The sequence below is a fragment of the Lissotriton helveticus genome, chromosome 3_1 (genome assembly GCF_964261635.1).
Source record: "Lissotriton helveticus chromosome 3_1, aLisHel1.1, whole genome shotgun sequence".
NCBI lineage: Eukaryota > Metazoa > Chordata > Amphibia > Caudata > Salamandridae > Lissotriton > Lissotriton helveticus.
In genome coordinates, this window is record NC_136061.1 from 907,559,981 (window position 1) to 907,576,588 (window position 16,608).

Genomic DNA, 16,608 nt, shown 5'->3' on the forward strand with positions numbered 1-16,608 from the left:
ACAAAAATACATGTAAAATAGATATTAGGTTACAGCAACAATCATTAGTATAGAATAAGATCGAAGTTAGTTCATAGTATTGTTAAAAACCTTAGGTTTTCTCTCATATAAACTATCAAAGCATAAAAATCTATACATTCAATCTTCACAGAGCAATCCTTACATCATTACTCCAAACGGCGATTGGAGACCAAATTTGGCATCCACGTATTCTAGACTTTTTACCTCTAGCTTCATAAATGGCTTTTTCTTGGTTACATATTCCTAAAAAGCGAGTTAACCACATTTGGAAACTAGGAGGGTCAACCTCCTTCCACCGAGCTGCCAGTATAATTCGATACACCGCCGTACCCAGAAATAAACATGTTTCCTCCTCCTTATTGTGCCCAAGAGTATTATCATAACCTAATAAATAAAGTTTTGGTGATACCGATACTTTATGACCAAGAACTTCATCCCAGTATTCAGATAACATTTTTTTAAAGGGATCTAATTTGGAACATTCAGAGAACATCTGTATTAGGTTTGCGGGACCTAAGCCGCATCTTGGACATTCATCATTTATTCTTTTACTCCAGGTATATAACTTAGCTGGCGTGTAGTATAAATTATAATTAGTTTTATAAAGTTGCGCTTTTAGGTTAGAAGCTAAAAAGAACTTAGATATTAACGATAATGACATATCGATATCTACATCGAGATTGTTACGTTTTCCCACCCATGCACTCTCAACATGTTCCACATCGTCTTGTTGTTTCTCAATTAATAAGTCATAAATTGTACCTATCCTAGTAGATCGTTTCTCTATAAGCTCAAAGAAGGTGATACTCTTGAGTGTAATTCTTGGAGTGACTTGATTAAGGACAGTATTAACTTGTATGAATTTAAGAAAATTGCTACTAGGCACAGAAAATTTTGTTTGCAAGTTCAGAAATCCGGTGCTTGGTTCCTGATAAAGTCCCCCACTATAGCAATCCCCAAGCTTTACCATTTTTTGGCAGTTCTATCATTAATTTGAATTGGTAATACAGAAGAATGCCATAGTGGGGTATACTTATAAAATTTTGGTATTGCTAGATGTTTGGAGGACTTTTTCCAAATATTCCATGCGCTATGAATGATTTTAAATTTTACTTTCTTAAAGTAAGACAGCTCTAATTGTCTTAGCAACAGCCCTCTTGCTTTGTCCCCGATTGCTAATTCATATAGTGGCGGTATCTCCCCATCTTGTATATTTCCAGTTGATATTTTTCGGTTGAATAATGGTGTCATTTGCTGGAGAAGAGCTGCCCAAAGATATAACATCATATTAGGGATCGCCAATCCTCCCCTGTGCTGCGGTAACGATAGATATGATAGAGCCCTTCTTATTATACCATAATGCCAAATGAATTTAGAGATATGTGACTAAATAGTTTTGATAATGTTATCATCAACAATCAGGGGGATAGCGCGAAATAGATATAATATCCTAGGAAGGATATTCATTTTTTAAAAATTCCCCCTGCCAATGATTGATAAGTGAAGACTATTTACCCTTATGAGGTCCTTTTTTATGGCCTTCATTAGGGGTTCATAATTGAGCTTATTGGTAATTTCTACCTTGGGGGAGATACAAACTCCGAGATAAATAGCGTTATCCACCTTCTTTGGATTTTCATAAGTAATATTCTCCGTGCATATAACCATTGTTTTATCCCGGTTCAGGGAGTACCCTGAATAGTTACCAAAAGTCTGGCTAATTCGCTGAATTTCCTCAATTGCCTCAGCAGGGTTAGGTGTTAATACCGCCACATCATCGGCATATGCCAGTATCTTGGTTTCATAGATACCCACCGTGATGGGTTCTGTTATACGAGATGAAATTAATTTTAAAATTAATGGATTAATATACATGGATAACAAAATCGGCGAGCATGGACAGCCCTGCCTTTTGCCTCTTTGTACATTAATTAACCCCGATTCTGTGCCCATTACACGAAGTCTAGCCCTAGGGTCTGAGTACATTGCCTTGATGGATTTGGCAAACCCGGTCCAAAGTTATTCATTTCGAGCGCTTCCCATAAAAACTTCCAAGAGACTCGGTCAAGAGCCTTCTCGGCATCGATTAGGATCATCGACATCTGGCCCCCCATCACACTCATGATGTCGAAGAGAGAGATGGCCCTACGAGTGTGATCTGTAGTACCCTTTCCATGAATAAAGCCGTGCTGCAACGGGGAGACCAGATGTTCGATGACCCTACCGAGCCGTTTGGCGAGAATCTTGGCGTAAAGCTTTGATTCGGAGTTAATCAATGAGATTGGGCGATATGAGGAAGGATGTTCAGGAGGTTTTCCTTTTTTAGGAAAAATAACTATATTCGTTTGCTTCCATGACTCGGGTGGAGTACCACTCCATTGTATCCCGAGAAATAAGTCTAACATATATGGCGATATTTGCGCTTCGAGAATTTTATATAAATCTAATGGGATTTTGTCCGGGCCCGCAGCCTTCCCATAGGCCAGTCCCGAAAGGGGTATTTGTAACTCAGTGATCGAGATTTCATTTTCTAGATCTTCTTTAGTAGTTTAATCAATGATCCTACCCGGCCCTGTCTCACTTAACCATGCGCTTAAAAATTCTTTAATATCGCTTGACTCAGTTTCATCCTCATTTTGATACAGTTTTTGATAGTATTGTCGAAAAGCTTCAGCAATACCAGCAGGTGTTGTATGTTTCTGACCTTCAAAATCAATAGAGACAATCGCATTATAGGACTGCTTCTGGTGGGTACATAGTGCCAACTGTTTTCCCACCCTCTCCACATTTTCATAGATTTTATTTTGATTTGTCTTGAAAGTTTCTGCTGCTCTTTGAGTGAGACCACTATTAAGTTCAGTTTTAAGAACTAACATTTTGCGCAAAGTGTTTCCACCATCTTCCCATCGCAATATTTGAGTGGCATGTTGTTCTTCCAATTTACCTAATTCATGCATACGTTGATAGTTGAGATTATCTTGTATTTTCTTACGCTTGGCTACAAAGCCAATAGTCTCTCCCCTCAATGCTGCTTTAAAACAATCCCAAACCATAGTTCTCGAGGAACTGTGTTGGTTATAATCAAAAAATTCATGCGACCAGTCAGTTATATGCTGTTTATACTCTCTATTGGCCAGTAATTTCCTGTCAAATGACCATTCAGAATGAGGTCTATTAAAATTAGCTATGTTAAATGTGAGAATCAACGAGCTATGGTCCGAGATTGTTTTTGGACACTTGTCTATTTCTACATATGTGAAATATTCAGTAGTTGTCATTATATAATCGATCCTCACATATTTATTAAGGGGGTAAGAGAAATAAGTGTACCCCGGATCGTATTTATGTTTATGATCCCAGATGTCTATTAAGTCATAGCTAACCATAAATTGATTGACCGGTCTAAAAACTTTAGGCTTTCGACCAATATATGTGTGCTGTGTCTGCCTATCCCTTACAGAGCCCAAGGATACATTGAAATCACCACACAGGATTAGTGTCTTAGACCAAGAAGCCAACTCCAATTCCATTTCTTCAAATATCTGAGGGTCGTCCTGGTTGGAACCGTACAGGGAACAGATGGTAATGCCCAGCTCTAGCTCTACTATGACCCATCTACCCAGAGGATCAACCAACCTACGCTTAGCTTGCCCAAGAAATGTTTTAACTAGAACGGCCACTCCTCGTGTTTTGGAAGTTTGTGTTGTTAACGGAAGCAAATTATACCCTGGGACTCTTAGCAGCTCCTTCTCACCCCCCGGTGAATGGGTCTCTTGGAGACAAAGCACATCATAAGAGTTCTGTCGGATTATCTCACATAAGCGAGCCCTATTCTTTATCGTTCAGCCCAGCAATATTCCAGGAGCATAGTTTTAACCTCCCCATTACATTTTTTTAAATGAGATACCAATAGTGCTAGATCTGATTCCTTTCTTCTTTACTCCTGACATCAGGATTTGTGCTTTGCAAAGATTTAGGCTTTTACTTATATTTATTATTATAGTTATTGTACATCTGAGGTAGCTCTTTTTAATGCTTTCTCCCCCTGCTTCCCCCCACCCACCCCACACCCCACCCCACATATCCCACGCTCCCTCCCCGCACCAAAAAAAGGCATTCAGACTCCATCTTGGAAAAAGATGTAACAAAACAACTAATATATCGGGCATATATTCTAGGTTAAAAATAAGTTAACTCGATCACATACCGTAGAAAGAGTTTCATCCTTCTGGGTGTGGTGGTTTAATATGATATCAGTCTATACATTTATCTGCAGGCAGTGCTTATTTTATGGTAAGCAATGGTGTGAGCAGAAAAGCACAATGTATTGACTTTTGCCTCCAGCTGTTTATGTCACAGCCAGTTGTGTACTGGTGTTAGAATTTAACAGGTAGCCGATCCTGTGTTGCCTTTCCTGGCAAAAACATAGTCCATGAAGGTTGTAGTGCATTTCAGTTGATATGTGTGTCCACTCTTCAACAAATGAGATTGGCCTACATGCAGAGACAAATGTATTGGGTTGTGGGACAACAAATCAGATTGACTCAGTAGGTCAGTCTGGCCCCTCGGACAACAACCTTATCTGCGCACAAGGAACCTCACTCAGACCCACTCTGTTCAATGCCTACATGAGTCCTCTCACCAGCTTCATTCACACACACAGAATCAAGCATCATACCCTTTACTCACTGCTTGCTCCCTGCTTGTCGGACAACACCCTTCCCTGACAAGATGCCAATTTCTTTGCTTGCATGGCCGAATTCACCAGTTGGATGGATAAGAACTGCCTCAAACGCAACACAGACAAGAAAGAAGAAGTAATCTTTGGCAAAAGCACTGCAATCTGGGACTCACCTGTTGGCCTGTCAAACTTGGAGCACACCCCTCTCGACACCCCACGCAAAGAAGCTCAGAATAGTAAGCAGCAACCAACCCACCATGACCATCCAAGTGAATGCAGTCTCCATCTCCTGCTTCCACATACTCCAGCTGCTCAAGAAGATCTTCAAATGGCTGCTGTCCAGCACTCAAAGATCCATCACTGAAGCCCTCATCACCAGCAAGCTGGACTACTGCTGCAAACGTTCTGCTGGAATCAACACTCAACTGACCAGAAGACTCCAGACCATACAAAACTCAGTGGCTAGACTCCACAGTCTCCTCACCCCACCCCTCAAAAAGCTCCATTGTTTCCCAATCCAGAAACGAGCACTCTTACTCACACATACAAAACCTTACACAACATTGGCCCCACGAACCTCAACAACCACTTTCACAAACCTACCAGACACATTCGCTCCTCCAGACACTGCACCCCCCACACCACCTCCTCAAATACCCAGAACCAGGTCATGTGGTTATGCCTTCTCTTACCTCGCTCCCAAAGTCTGCAGTGACTGAACTTCAAAGCCTTCTCCTCAGCTCTCGAATTCCACAAGAAACAGTGCCTGCTTCAGTGCCAGGATACCCTATTGAGTGAGTTGTGCACTATACAAATACACGTAGCATCATGTCACACTTGTCAGCCTTAGAATGGTCTTGCTGTAAACTTTTTCCTTGCTCTTCCATATTTTTATGATCTCGTTATTGTTGGTCTTAGGAATTTACCACTACTAACCAGAGCTAAAGTGTGTGTGCTCACTTCTTTAAACATGGGAACACTGGCTTCTCCCCAGTTGGCATATTTAATTTAATGATAAGTCCTTCGTAAAGTGGTAGTTCATGTACCTAGAGCTTGTAAATTAAATGCTACCAGTGGGCCTACAGCACTTGTTGTGCCACCCACTTAAGTAGCCTTAGAAACCTGTCTGAGGCCTGCCTTTGCAGCCTGTGCGCACAGTTTCAAATTGCTATTTTCGCCTGACAAAATAAACCTTTTGCCAGGCTCAAACCTGCCTTTTAAATACATATAAGTACCCCCATGGTAGGCCCTAAAAATCCCACAGGGCAAGTTGCAGTATATATAAAATGTAGGACCTGTAATTTGTACGGTTTGCATGTCCTGGTAGTGAAAAACTCTCACATTTGTTTATAACTACTGCAAGGCCTGCTTTTCTAATAGGATAATATTGGAGGTACGATAATACAATAAATAAGCTGTAACTTCCAAGTGAGGGCAGGTAAAGAGTTAATGCTTGGTGTCTTTGGAATTGTAATGAAAAATCCTCTATGAGTTTAAAGTTGGATTTTGAATTGTAATTTTAAAAATGGCATTTTTAGAAAATTGAAGAGGAAAACTAGAACAGAAGTCTTAGCCAGAAAGTGCACTACTCAATACACACTAAGTGCCCGATTAGGATGGCGGGCGGATCGCCCCCGTCAGGCCGCCGGTAGTCACCGCCAGCCCGGCGGGGGCGATCCACCCACCATCCTCACAACAAACACCCCCCATCATATTACAATGGCTGGGGGCGACCGGGCAGAAAAGGGATCAATATGGTGGCGGTGTCTGTTTGACACCGCCAGCCATATTAGAATATGTGCTGAGAAATGCGGAAAGGCATGCGAAATCTGCCTGCGGGGCCCGTTGTAGGCCCCCAGGGACTCCGGGGGCTGGGGGTGCACATGGGGTGGTACCGCAGTTCCATGCACAACATGGCAGGCACTGCGCGGTGCCTGCCATGTTGTGCATGGAAGTGCACGACATGCCTTCCTGGCATTGTGGCGGGCGGTGCTGAGTGCACCGCCCACCACAATGTCAGGAATGCAGGATGCGCCCGCCACACCATCCCTATCTCTGCAACAGAACCCCCGCATCTATGGCGGGCGGTCCCATTCTAATGACCCCCTAAGAGTGACTAACACTTAATTTTCTGAACAATAAATAATGACGAAGAAACCAATCCACAGCGTTAAAGACAATTGTGAATAACTTATGTGTTGCTTGTGATTCCGCTTCATTTTTTCTACAGATTTGAACTAGTTACTAGAACATTTTTATGTGTTCGACATTCTTAGAGTGTATCGAGTGGTGCACTACCTGGGTAAGAATTCGGTCCTAGTGTTGTATGACGTTTTAAGATCCGAGTGAATTTTCCCAACTCGTGCTCTTATATAGGTACAATTCACATAGCCCTAATATAGGCTTAGAAACCATCCCCTTATTTAGACATAGTCCATGCAGACCAAATACAGGCATGGCTACTTCCACCCGTACAAAAACGTCACAACGATTTCTTGGAAAATCGGCTTAAGCAGTCAAAGACCTTCCCTTGCTTGAATATTGATTTGTCCAAGAACTCATGTACTTTACAAAGAACTACTATTCCCTTGGGGTTCTTTCCTGATGTTATTATGCCTGACTTTACGTGAAACAAGACACCTTCCAGGTATAAATATGCCTTCACTTGCTCTAGCAAGACACGGTGGTTCGGAGAAGTTCGACTATCTACTTGCGTGACGCAGCTCGCTACAGCAAGTGCCGAAGGAAGCCGACCCTCCAGCTGACGCACTGATCGAGAGGCTGCATTTCTTTCAGTGAGAATCCAGCTCCAGTATTTCCAAGCTCCCTTTTGCGGGGTGTTGGGAAATCGAGTCCCAAGACTGAGATACCAGACCTCCTTCATTCTAAACTAAAGGTATGAAGCTGATTAGAACCTAGAGAAACCTTGGATAGGTTCTTGGCAAAGAAAAACTAAACATATGCTACACCACACTTACTCCTTCCCGCATACTAGACTTAGGTTAGGTACATTTGGATAGGCGTATTTTAGAAGCACCAGTTGAGTACTTTTGACCATTCTTATTTATGTATGTATTTATATATGGTTTAGAAAATCATACAATGCTCTTACAGTATTATTTTATACTATTTTTCTCGCTGTACGCATTATACTTTGCAGTTTGCTTTACATTTGTAGCAGTTCACTTTACTTGCATGGAAAGAAGACTGTTAAATAAAATCTTTTATTGAAAACGCCAGTTTCTCTATTTCTCTGCACCTCTGTAGAAACGAAGCATGCGCGAGTGAAATACTTATCTATTGTTTACCACGGCTCTAGAGATACATTTCTTATTCTTGGGAAACAAAGTTGTCATGTTTATGCGGTTGTCAGAAACAAATCCCTTCTTGTGAATTCGAGAATGTTTCTAGTGACCTCTGAGCTAGCTGGCATTCACTATTAAGTTTAATATATTCGATAGAGACCTAGTCGACCTCAGTCCTACGTCTAATCTATAGGGGAAACAACCTTTACAATGCAACTTTTACAACGCACTACCATTACAACGTAGTCATTACAACGCAACATCCCTTACAACACATGCCATTACAACGCAACCATTACCAGGCATTACACTACAACGCATACAATTACAACGCATGTCATTACAACGCAGTCATTACAACGCATACCATTACAACGCATAGTACCCTTACACTATCCAACACTTACCCTACTGTTGCACCCCCTGGAGTTAGAATAGTAAATTTTACCCCTACACTATCCAACACTTAGCCTACTGTTGCACCCCCTGGAGTTAGAATAGTAATTTTGACCCCTACACTATCCAATACTTACCATACATGCAATGTAATGGTATGCGTTGTAATGGTATGTGTTGTAAAGGTAGTATGCGTTGTAATGGAATGCGTTGTAATGGATGTTGCGTTGTAAAAAATGCGTTGTAAAGTTATGCGTTGTAAATGTATGCGTTGTAACATCATACAACCATCTATAGGATATGTTATTCCAATGTGCAGAGCCTATTGGGAATATAGGAACTATACTACACTAGTTTTCCTCTTCAATTTTGAATTAGGTTGTTGGGTAGAACCATCTCAGAGGGTGCACACTGTAAGTAGTATTGTTTGTTTCGGCTGAACGCAGAGTTTACTTTTTGTGTAACTGAGTGCAACACTGCTGATTTTCTGTTTTTCACTTTTAGAAAGTCGGCATTTCCCTGCCTTAGCCATTTAGCGCTTGCAACATATCACTGGTTCCCATGACTGGGTGTAGTTGTCTGTCTTTGTGTATTTCTCCTAGATAGCCACACAAAATAGAAATCTTAGGTGTGCCTAGAAGGGCCATCTCTGGCGCGATGGGAGTGTGGAATAAGGCACAGCCCCACTTGCATCTGAATAGGCTGGGTCCTGCCTTCATACAAAGTATTGCATACCCCCTGTAGTTAGTGTGGAGCAAGGGCAGGGGAGGCAGGTAACCTGAGCACAGCAAAGGGATTCCTATAGAAGTTTCTCCTGCTTTACAGAAGGCACCAGGGATAAATATTGGACCTCAGACACCAACTCTTCAGTACACTCTTGGACCTGTGAATACTATAGAAGAAGGACTGCTGCACAACTTTGTTGCCAGAAGGGCAGCCACTCTACTGCCTTGCTATTCTTCTGCCTGCTGTCCTGCTTCATAAGAAAGAAGATTGGACCTGCACCCTTCATCCCAGGATGCAGTGACTCAAAGGGTCAACCAGCTGACCTCCCATTTTGAACTACTGGGACAAACCATGCTCCAGACATTCCCTGCAATTGCTCAGCTGACCTGCTGCCTGGGCTGCTGCCTGGGCTGCAGTGGTCCCAAGGCCCACTGCTTGCCCTTTAAAAATGTAACAAAATCGTTTCAATTTTTATTCTTTTAAGGAAAATTAGCTGCATTTAAAAAAAAGCTACTTTTATTAAAAAGCAGTCCCATACATGGTGGTCTGCTGAGCCCAGCAGGCCACCATCCCTGGGAGGAGTGACATTCAGAATGGGCTCACAAATTGCGAGAGGTTCATTAATATTAATAAGCCTGGCAATTTGGGACCCCATTGGAAATCGCAAAACAGTGTAAACACACTGTTGTACATTTCATTTAGCACCTCGCAGTTTGCAACACGCAATATGTCGCAAAATGCGAGGCGCTAAATGAAAGGGTCGTACATCTGGCCCTAAGCGTTATCATGCACTGCATTTACCATGATGTAGTGGGGAGAAGTCAGGGCTGGGATGTGAGGCAGTGGCTCACACCCTCTTTTTCTTCACCCTACAGCAACCACCAATAATCCCAGTCAGTGCAAGGTCTGTATTTTTGCATCACAGCTCGACAGCTCGCTGTGACTGTCAATAGAACTTTGCACCACAGGTACAACCGTCCCTGTCTGCCATAAGCAGAATTCATTGCACTGGACTTTGAAGGTAATGCTTTCAGCGGGACTAACCTGATCCATGTATCTGACCAGCACTCCATCACCTGAACTTGTGACTTTATCCCGGTCTCGCATAATCTGATATCAGCAGTTATCCCTTTGTGCTCTTTGGCACTATTTTCACTTAAATCTTTAGAATTTCATATCTTTTGTTCTACTAATTGGATTTTTGTTGTTATGGTGTCAACATATTTATTAAACTTAACTCTATTTATCTAAATTGGAGTGAGATTTTTACTGTCTTGTGTTTTAAGTTTATTACTGTTTGAAGTGCTGCATAGATTCTTTATATATTGTCTCTAAGTTACACCTGACTGTTCTGTACCAAGCTACCAGAAGGTTCAACACAGATTAGTTTGCTTGCAACTTCACCCTAACAATAATTGTGATTACTGCTTGGGTAGGGTTTCACCCCCTCCTCAACCAGTAAAATAATTTCTTACACTACCAAAACACAAAATAACGGATCACTGACATAATATCGACGACACAAATATCGAGATACACAAATATCGAGTCAAAAATATCGATTGACAAAATATCGACTCCCTATCTTCAAACAGGTAAGTACCAAAATATCGACTCCAAAATATCGACTTACAAAAATATAGACTGTCAAAATATCGATTTTTTAAAATGTCTTAAAAGTAAGTTAAAACTAATATAGTAATAAATATATTTAATATAAACTTAGAAATAATTATTAAAAAAATATAATTTTAATAAATAATTTATATAATTAAAAAAATTATATCACCAAAAATTACACACACATATATATATATATATATATATATATATATATATATATATATATATATATATATATATATATATATATATATATATATATATATATATATATATATATATATATATATATATATATATATTAAACATATTATTAAATAAACATATATAACATTTTAGAAAATGTTTAAAATTTATTGTTACAACTATAGTGAGTTCAACATTAGCAAAAGTGTTGGATAGCGTAGAGGTAAAATTTACTACTCCCACTCCAGTGGGTGCAACAGTAGGGAAAGCGCTGGATAGCGTAGAGGTTAAAATTACTATTCCCACTCCAGGGATGTATGACGTTACAACGCATACTTTTACAACGCCTACCATTACAACAAAACTTTTACAACGCAAAAACTTTTACAACGCATACATTTACAACGCAAGATTTTACAACGCATATACCTTTACAACGCATACCATTACAACATAAGTATTGGTAATTATATAATAATTTTTTGAATATAAATTAATAAAAAATATTATAATATAATTTAATATAATTTAATTTTATTAAATAAATGTAATTTAAATGTAATTTTACTTTATTTTTACAAAGTACCCCTGTACCCCAAAAACCCAAAACTGACCCTGAACCCTAAAAATACCCCTTTACCCATAAACTGAAAACTGACCCTGAACCCTAAAAATACCCCTTTACCCGAAAACTGAAAACTGACCCTGAACCCTAAAAATACCCCTTTACCCAAAAACTGAAAACTGACCCTGAACCCTAAAAATACCCCTTTACCTACAAACTGAAAACTGACCCTGAACCCTAAAAATACCCCTTTACCCCAAAAACTGAAAACTGACCCTGAACCCTAAAAATACCCCTTTACCCAAAAACTAAAAACTGACCCGGAACCCTAAAAATACCCCTTTACCTACAAACTGAAAACTGACCCTGAACCCTAAAAATACCCCTTTACCCCAAAAACTGAAAACTGACCCTGAACCCTAAAAATACCCCTTTACCCAAAAACTGAAAACTGACCCTGAACCCTAAAAATACCCCTTTACCTACAAACTGAAAACTGACCCTGAACCCTAAAAATACCCCTTTACCCCAAAAACTGAAAACTGACCCTGAACCCTAAAAATACCCCTTTACCCAAAAACTGAAAACTGACCCTGAACCCTAAAAATACCCCTTTACCCAAAAACTGAAAACTGACCCTGAACCCTAAAAATACCCCTTTACCCAAAAACTGAAAACTGACCCTGAACCCTAAAAATACCCCTTTACCTACAAACTGAAAACTGACCCTGAACCCTAAAAATACCCCTTTACCCCAAAAACTGAAAACTGACCCTGAACCCTAAAAATACCCCTTTACCCAAAAACTGAAAACTGACCCTGAACCCTAAAAATACCCCTTTACCCAAAAACTGACAACTGACCCTGAACCCTAAAATTAAAATATTTATCAATTAATCAATTATAATTAATTACCAATAATATTTTAATTAATTACCAATTAATAATTAATTAACAATTAATTTTTTAAAAATATCAATAAATAAATTAACATATTTAATTAATTATAATTAAATTACTTCCCACCCTATTCCCCTATAAACCCACAACCCGCTACAGAAAATAAATTACTAAAATTAAAATATTTATCAATTAATCAATTATAATTAATTACCAATTATATTTTAATTAATTACCAATTAATAATTAGTTAACAATTAATTCTAAATTATTATCAATAAATAAATTAACATATTTAATTAATTATAATTAAATTACTTCCCACCCTATTCCCCTATAAACCCACAACCCGCTACAGAAAATAAATTACTAAAATTAAAATATTTATCAATTAATCAATTATAATTAATTACCAATTATATTTTAATTAATTACCAATTAATAATTAATTAACAATTAATTCTAAATATATATCAATAAATAAATTAACATATTTAATTAATTAGAATTAAATTACTTCCCACCCTATTCCCCTATAAACCCACAACCCGCTACAGACTTATATTACACAAAAAATAAAAATTATTATTAACTTACCTTAAATTCGATATTTTTGTTGTCTATATTATGTCTAGTCGATATTATGTCCATTCTATATTTTTGATTCGATATTATGTCCATTCTATTCGATATTAATTTTCTCTAGTCGATATTTTTGTTGTCTATATTATGTCTAGTCGATATTATGTCCATTCTATATTTTTTACTCGATATTCTGTCCAGTCGAAATAATTGACTCGATATTATGACTGTACACCCAAAATAACATACCATATTAATAAATCACAACATAACATAACATAACATAACATGACATAAGTGATTGAAGATTGCCCTTTGATGGACGTTTTTCAGACGTCCTAGGGTAATCAGGGGTCACTGGGCTCAGACTGTGAAAATGAGAGTCTTTTTTTACCACATTGATCCTGGGGCACACCTTACTGTTGGACCCAAAACTGGAAACCACACACATCCCATTGTCAGGTAGAAAAGGCAGAGTGGTCCAATGCCTCCTCAGAAAGGTGATGTGAGTTGGAAACTCAAAACTTGGTAAGACATAAAATGACACCCAATAAATCACTGCCCAGTCAGTGCTTTTGCTAGTGCTTTCATGCGTTTACCATTAAAAAGGAAAAGTGCTTCATTGCACAAAGCTAAATACTTTGCATATATTCACAAATATATCCATGATGTACAGTAGGCAAAACAGTATACTAAAGATTTTACACAATGACAGTGGGAACAATAATTTAAAACCCGTCCTAATGAGTTCTTTGCATATAATCAGTTAGGTTTACAAACATTGTCAGGCCAGTTCACAATGAATAATGAAGGCCCAATTCCTTTGTCATGATATTCACTATGATCAGCCCAAGTCCAGAGACTTGAATTTCTGTGAATTTATACAGTAGAGAGAGACAAGCATAATTGGAGTGACCGGTCCTGACATAGAATATATTATTTTCTAGCTTACAAAATAAAATTTCTCAATTCTATTAAGGTTATGGAGGAGAACATTATTCCACCCTCATGTGTTGTGTATCATACATATACATAAGGCTTAAGTATACTTTTCAGTGATAGTAATATTCATATGTGATTTTTCTGGATTTCCCTCCCTGTATTTAGTTTATTTATTTATTTTATTTTGAAGGTTTTGTATAGTGCGAACAAGAACCTTGTGTGTTTTAGAGCGCTTTACAGGGCAAATGTAGGTGACAGACATATATACATAAAATTACTATAGATTATGTTAATACAGAAGTGGTAACTATTACAGATTAGCAAATATATACATAGATGTAAAATAGTTCAAGTGAATTTGGCCAAGAAAATCGATTTACTTCTCTTTTTTAAAAATGGCATTCCAAATCCTGGGAGCCATTCCTGAGAAGGTTCGGTTGTATGCTTTCTTTTTAGTAAATCGTTGTGGTTTCAGTAGAAGATTATAGGAGCTCCTTGTCGTTCCGTTTCACCAATTTCTCTTCTAGGTATCTTGGGGTTTTGTGATGCAATGCCTTGTGTGTCATACATGCGATTTTCAAATTGATTCTTGCCTCAAAAGGTAGCCAGCTGAGGGCACGAAGGTCAGGGGAGTCGTGACAGTTTCTTTTGGAGCCTTCGATGAGTCTAGCGGCTGTGTTGATTGAAGCTCTTAAAGGGGCAGTTGTCAATCTGGAAAGGCCGCAAAGAGCGACACTCCTGTACTCCAATCTGGGGATTACCAGAGCCTGAACTGCCTGCTTGAAGTCATTTGCGGGTATGGAGGGTTTCAGTCTTCTCAGGGTGTCCATCTGAATATGTGCTCTTTTAGTCGCAGCGCTGATGTGTTTCTGCATATTTAGCTTATTATCCAGAGTTATTTCCAGCGATGTTGCAGAGTCGATATAGAGTGGTTGTCTGCAGATTGCTGTTAGGTGCTTGATCCACTCGCGGATAATTATTGTTTGGCTGGGGGGAGCGATTAAGAGGAATTTGGTTTTGAGGGTGTTTAGTTTTAAGTGTTTTTTGGCCAGCCAGGACTGCGTTATTTGAGCCTTGAGTTGAGAGATTTGATGTCCTCAAGTAAGTGAATATTAATGTAGAGTTGTGTGTCATCTGCGTACATGTAATAGTGGATATTTGAGGAGCTGAGAAGCTTGGTGAGTGGTTCCATAAACAGGTTGAAGAGTGTTGGGGAGAGGGATGATCCCTGTGGTACTCCTAAAGTGACTAAGGTGGGCTTGGATAAAGATTGATTGATCTTGAATCTTTATGTTCAGTTTTGAAGGAAGGAAGTGAACCAGTTTAGAATCGATCCAGATAGTCCCATTCTGTGTTTCAAGAGGTCTAGTAAGTTGTCGTGTTTGAAGGTGTCGTAGGCTGAGGATAGGTCAAGCAGGATTAGTAAGCAGGCTTTGTTTTGGTCCAGGATTTTTAATGCATCATCTATTAAGTGGGTCATCACTGATTCAGTACTGTGCCCTGCATGGAAACCTGATTGGAATTGATCAAGCAGGTTGAAGTGATCTATGTGGTTGCTAAGCTGCATGTGAACAAATGTTTCTAATAGTTTGACCAAGGTAGGGATGTTGGATATTGGGCGATAGTTATTCAGGTCTGAGGGTCTGCCGATGGTTTCTTTAAGATGGGGGATACCTGACCTGCTTTAAAGATGTCTGGGATTGTTCCTTGCAGAAGAGAGGTGTTTATAATCCTAGTCCGTAGAGGCACTAACGTTGGAATGAAGACTTTTAAGTAGGTTGCTGGGAGAGGGTCTGTGAAGTGATAAGAGGGATTCAGGGCTGTGAATGTTTTAGGATAGATTCTTTGCTGTAGAAGTTGAAGGAGGACTAGGAAGCTTTGTTTTTGAGGTCGAACTTTGCGGAAGAACTAAGCGGGGTCATAAGCGGGGTCAGTGAAGAGATCTTGTGTGGGTAGGTATGGAATAATAGATCGTTAAGCAGGTCTGTCTTTATGTTTTCTGTCTTCATTTTAAAAAGGAAGCAAATTCCTCGCTATTGGGCAGTGTGTCTGGATTAACTTGGAGGGAGTGTGAGATGGTGAGCAGTCAAAATATCATATTTTAATATCGACCCTTTACTAATATTGAGTTTTTAATATCGTAGGGACAGAATATCGAAGTCAAGAATATTGTTGAACAGAATTTCGACTGCAAGGTATGTAATATTGATTTATTTAATATCGAAGTAAGTAATGTCAAAGTAAATATCGTTAGCAAAAATATTGTTGTAAATATTATCGATTTTTTTAGTGTTATGTATTTTATATGTATGTTTAACATTTTCTTTTATGTTTTTTCATTATTTTTAAATATATGTATTAAATGTTTAGAGAATAGTAATTTTTTTTTTAAATACATTTTGCGTTTTAGTATCAAAGTGGGTTATGGGTTTATGGAGGAAGAGGGGGGGAAGTAATTGAATTACAATTAATTAATTAATATGTTTTCATTTATTGTTATTGATTGTTAATGTATTGTTTATTAATTATTAATTGGTAATTCATTTTTATTAATTAGTTAAATTATAATTATATTAATATATTTAATGTATATTTTATTTTTTGTTATTGTTAATTAATATAGTCTAAATTGATTATTAATTGGTAATTATTTTTTATTAATTGATTAATTGCTAATTAAC